Below are 6,000 nucleotides of genomic sequence, written 5' to 3'. Positions count from 1 at the left end.
TTGACATCTGGCCATGTGACATCGGAGAGCGTGACATCGGAGAGGCGTGACGTTCTGACCACGTTGACATCTGGCCATGTGACATCGGAGAGCGTGACATCGGAGAGGCGTGACGTTCTGACCACGTTGACATCTGGCCATGTGACATCGGAGAGCGTGACATCGGAGAGGCGTGACGTTCTGACCACGTTGACATCTGGCCATGTGACATGGGAGAGCGTGTCATCGGAGAGGCGTGACATTCTGACCACGTTGACATCTGGCCATGTGACATCGGAGAGCGTGACTTCAGAGAGCGTGACATCGGACCGCGTGACGTCAGACCGCGTGACGTCTGATCATGTGACATCTGCTGGTGTTATTACATTTAACTTGTAGCGGTTGGCCATCTTCCTCCCGAGGGAAAACCGAGGGAGGGGAAAAGAGGGGAAAGAGAGGGAGGGCGAAGAGGTGAAACGGGGGCAGAGGGGAAATCGAGGGGGGGGAGGAGGGGAAACTGAGGGAGGGGAAGAGGGGAAACAGGGGGCAGAGGGGAAACAGAGGGAGGGGGAGGAGGGGAAACTGAGGGAGGGGAAGAGGGGAAACAGGGGGAAGAGGGGAAAATGAGGGAGGGGAGGAGGGGAAACTGAGGGAGGGGAAGAGGGGAAACAGGGGGAAGAGGGGAAAATGAGGGAGGGGGAGGAGGGGAAACTGAGGGAGGGGAAGAGGGGAATCAGGGGAAGGGGGAAACCGAGGGAGGGGGAGGAGGGGAAACCGAGGGAGGGGAAATGGGGAAACAGAGGGAGGGGGAAGAGGGGAAAGAGGGGAAGGGGAAGAGGGGAAACTGAGGGAGGGGAAGAGGGGAAACAGGGGGAAGAGGGGAAAACGAGGGAGGGGGAGGAGGGGAAACTGAGGGAGGGGAAGAGGGGAAACAGAGGGAAGAGGGGAAACAGAGGGTGGGGAAGGACGGGAAACTGAGGGAGAGGAAGAGGGGAAACAGAGGCAGGGGAGGAGGGGAAACTGAGGGAGGGGAAAAGGGGAAACAGAGGGAGGGGAGGAGGGGAAACTGAGGGAGGGGAAGAGGGGAAACCGAGGGAGGGGGAAGAGGGGAAACAGAGGGAGGGGGAGGAGGGGAAACTGAGGGAGGGGAAGAGGGGAAACAGAGGGAGGGGGAGGAGGGGAAACTGAGGGAGGGGAAGAGGGGAAACAGAGGGAGGGGAAGGAGGGGAAACTGAGGGAGGGGGAAGAGGGGAAACCGAGGGAGGGGGAGGAGGGGAAACTGAGGGAGGGGAAAAGGGGAAACAGAGGGAGGGGAAGAGGGGAAATTGCTTTCGAGGGGTCAAGAGAATTCGTCGATAAGTGTAGATCCTTAGATGAGAAGAGGTGACAGATTTTTGGAGGTCCGAGATTAACTTTCTCCCTGAGGGACCCGAGCTGAAGATTGTGTTTAATGAAGGATTAAATTTTTATCAATGAATTCAGAAGCAAAACAAATTAAGACTTTTTCCCTCCTTGCTGACAAGTATTGAAATCTAAGTAAGTCGGGGTAATGTAGAGGGAGCTCGACACTGTATCTAACCCGTGCTGTACCTGCCCCCTGGGAGCGCTCGATGCTGACACTGGGTATAAAGTGGGGGACACACTGTCGGGGTAATGTAGAGGGAGCTCTACACTGTATCTAACCCGTGCTGTACCTGCCCCCTGGGAGCGCTCGATGCTGACACTGGGTATAAAGTGGGGGACACACTGTCGGGGTAATGTAGAGGGAGCTCTACACTGTATCTAACCCGTGCTGTACCTGCCCCCTGGGAGCGCTCGATGCCGACACTGGGTATAAAGTGGGGGACACACTGTCAGGGTAATGTAGAGGGAGCTCCACACTGTATCTAACCCGTGCTGTACCTGCCCCCTGGGAGCGCTCGATGCTGACACTGGGTATAAAGTGGGGGACACACTGTCAGGGTAATGCAGAGGGAGCTCTACACTGTATCTAACCCGTGCTGTACCTGCCCCCTGGGAGCGCTCGATGCTGACACTGGGTATAAAGTGGGGGACACACTGTCAGGGTAATGTAGAGGGAGCTCTACACTGTATCTAACCCGTGCTGTACCTGCCCCCCTGGGAGCGCTCGATGCCGACACTGGGTATAAAGTGGGGGACACACTGTCAGGGTAATGTAGAGGGAGCTCTACACTGTATCTAACCCGTGCTGGACCTGCCCCCTGGGAGCGCTCGATGCTGACACTGGGTATAAAGTGGGGGACACACTGTCAGGGTAATGTAGAGGGAGATCTACACTGTATCTAACCCGTGCTGTACCTGCCCCCTGGGAGCGCTCGATGCTGACACTGGGTATAAAGTGGGGGACACACTGTCAGGGTAATGTAGAGGGAGCTCTACACTGTATCTAACCCGTGCTGTACCTGCCCCCTGGGAGCGCTCGATGCCGACACTGGGTATAAAGTGGGGGACACACTGTCAGGGTAATGTAGAGGGAGCTCTACACTGTATCTAACCCGTGCTGTACCTGCCCCCTGGGAGCGCTCGATGCCGACACTGGGTATAAAGTGGGGGACACACTGTGGGGGTAATGTAGAGGGAGCTCTACACTGTATCTAACCCGTGCTGTACCTGCCCCCTGGGAGCGCTCGATGCCGACACTGGGTATAAAGTGGGGGACACACTGTCGGGGTAATGTAGAGGGAGCTCGACACTGTATCTAACCCGTGCTGTACCTGCCCCCTGGGAGCGCTCGATGCCGACACTGGGTATAAAGTGGGGGACACACTGTCAGGGTAATGTAGAGGGAGCTCTACACTGTATCTAACCCGTGCTGTACCTGCCCCCTGGGAGCGCTCGATGCTGACACTGGGTATAAAGTGGGGGACACACTGTCAGGGTAATGTAGAGGGAGCTCTACACTGTATCTAACCCGTGCTGTACCTGCCCCCTGGGAGCGCTCGATGCCGACACTGGGTATAAAGTGGGGGACACACTGTGGGGGTAATGTAGAGGGAGCTCTACACTGTATCTAACCCGTGCTGTACCTGCCCCCTGGGAGCGCTCGATGCCGACACTGGGTATAAAGTGGGGACACACTGTCGGGGTAATGTAGAGGGAGCTCTACACTGTATCTAACCCGTGCTGTACCTGCCCCCTGGGAGCGCTCGATGCTGACACTGGGTATAAAGTGGGGGACACACTGTGGGGGTAATGTAGGGGGAGCTCTACACTGTATCTAACCCGTGCTGTACCTGCCCCCTGGGAGCGCTCGATGCTGACACTGGGTATAAAGTGGGGGACACACTGTCAGGGTAATGTAGAGGGAGCTCTACACTGTATCTAACCCGTGCTGTACCTGCCCCCTGGGAGCGCTCGATGCTGACACTGGGTATAAAGTGGGGGACACACTGTCAGGGTAATGTAGAGGGAGCTCTACACTGTATCTAACCCGTGCTGTACCTGCCCCCTGGGAGCGCTCGATGCCGACACTGGGTATAAAGTGGGGGACACACTGTGGGGGTAATGTAGAGGGAGCTCTACACTGTATCTAACCCGTGCTGTACCTGCCCCCTGGGAGCGCTCGATGCTGACACTGGGTATAAAGTGGGGGACACACTGTCAGGGTAATGTAGAGGGAGCTCTACACTGTATCTAACCCGTGCTGTACCTGCCCCCTGGGAGCGCTCGATGCTGACACTGGGTATAAAGTGGGGGACAAACTGTCAGGGTAATGTAGAGGGAGCTCTACACTGTATCTAACCCGTGCTGTACCTGCCCCCTGGGAGCGCTCGATGCCGACACTGGGTATAAAGTGGGGGACACACTGTCAGGGTAATGTAGAGGGAGCTCTACACTGTATCTAACCCGTGCTGTACCTGCCCCCTGGGAGCGCTCGATGCTGACACTGGGTATAAAGTGGGGGACACACTGTCAGGGTAATGTAGAGGGAGCTCTACACTGTATCTAACCCGTGCTGTCCCTGCCCCCTGGGAGCGCTCGATGCCGACACTGGGTATAAAGTGGGGGACACACTGTCAGGGTAATGTAGAGGGAGCTCTACACTGTATCTAACCCGTGCTGTCCCTGCCCCCTGGGAGCGCTCGATGCCGACACTGGGTATAAAGTGGGGGACACACTGTCAGGGTAATGTAGAGGGAGCTCTACACTGTATCTAACCCGTGCTGTACCTGCCCCCTGGGAGCGCTCGATGCTGACACTGGGTATAAAGTGGGGGACACACTGTGGGGGTAATGTAGGGGGAGCTCTACACTGTATCTAACCCGTGCTGTACCTGCCCCCTGGGAGCGCTCGATGCTGACACTGGGTATAAAGTGGGGGACACACTGTCAGGGTAATGTAGAGGGAGCTCGACACTGTATCTAACCCGTGCTGTACCTGCCCCCTGGGAGCGCTCGATGCCGACACTGGGTATAAAGTGGGGGACACACTGTGGGGGTAATGTAGGGGGAGCTCTACACTGTATCTAACCCGTGCTGTACCTGCCCCCTGGGAGCGCTCGATGCTGACACTGGGTATAAAGTGGGGGACACACTGTCAGGGTAATGTAGAGGGAGCTCGACACTGTATCTAACCCGTGCTGTACCTGCCCCCTGGGAGCGCTCGATGCCGACACTGGGTATAAAGTGGGGGACACACTGTGGGGGTAATGTAGGGGGAGCTCTACACTGTATCTAACCCGTGCTGTACCTGCCCCCTGGGAGCGCTCGATGCTGACACTGGGTATAAAGTGGGGGACACACTGTCAGGGTAATGTAGAGGGAGCTCGACACTGTATCTAACCCGTGCTGTACCTGCCCCCTGGGAGCGCTCGATGCCGACACTGGGTATAAAGTGGGGGACACACTGTGGGGGTAATGTAGGGGGAGCTCTACACTGTATCTAACCCGTGCTGTACCTGCCCCCTGGGAGCGCTCGATGCTGACACTGGGTATAAAGTGGGGGACACACTGTCAGGGTAATGTAGAGGGAGCTCGACACTGTATCTAACCCGTGCTGTACCTGCCCCCTGGGAGCGCTCGATGCCGACACTGGGTATAAAGTGGGGGACACACTGTCAGGGTAATGTAGAGGGAGCTCTACACTGTATCTAACCCGTGCTGTACCTGCCCCCTGGGAGCGCTCGATGCTGACACTGGGTATAAAGTGGGGGACACACTGTGGGGGTAATGTAGAGGGAGCTCTACACTGTATCTAACCCGTGCTGTACCTGCCCCCTGGGAGCGCTCGATGCCGACACTGGGTATAAAGTGGGGGACACACTGTCAGGGTAATGTAGAGGGAGCTCTACACTGTATCTAACCTGTGCTGTACCTGCCCCCTGGGAGCGCTCGATGCTGACACTGGGTATAAAGTGGGGGACACACTGTGGGGGTAATGTAGAGGGAGCTCTACACTGTATCTAACCCGTGCTGTACCTGCCCCCTGGGAGCGCTCGATGCTGACACTGGGTATAAAGTGGGGGACACACTGTGGGGGTAATGTCGGGGGAGCTCTACACTGTATCTAACCCGTGCTGTACCTGCCCCCTGGGAGCGCTCGATGCTGACACTGGGTATAAAGTGGGGGACACACTGTCAGGGTAATGTAGAGGGAGCTCTACACTGTATCTAACCCGTGCTGTACCTGCCCCCTGGGAGCGCTCGATGCTGACACTGGGTATAAAGTGGGGGACACACTGTGGGGGTAATGTAGAGGGAGCTCTACACTGTATCTAACCCGTGCTGTACCTGCCCCCTGGGAGCGCTCGATGCCGACACTGGGTATAAAGTGGGGGACACACTGTCAGGGTAATGTAGAGGGAGCTCTACACTGTATCTAACCTGTGCTGTACCTGCCCCCTGGGAGCGCTCGATGCTGACACTGGGTATAAAGTGGGGGACACACTGTGGGGGTAATGTAGAGGGAGCTCTACACTGTATCTAACCCGTGCTGTACCTGCCCCCTGGGAGCGCTCGATGCTGACACTGGGTATAAAGTGGGGGACACACTGTGGGGGTA

The sequence above is a fragment of the Heptranchias perlo genome, unplaced genomic scaffold (genome assembly GCF_035084215.1).
Source record: "Heptranchias perlo isolate sHepPer1 unplaced genomic scaffold, sHepPer1.hap1 HAP1_SCAFFOLD_962, whole genome shotgun sequence".
In the NCBI taxonomy this organism is placed as follows: domain Eukaryota; kingdom Metazoa; phylum Chordata; class Chondrichthyes; order Hexanchiformes; family Hexanchidae; genus Heptranchias; species Heptranchias perlo.
This window is presented reverse-complemented; position numbering follows the sequence as displayed.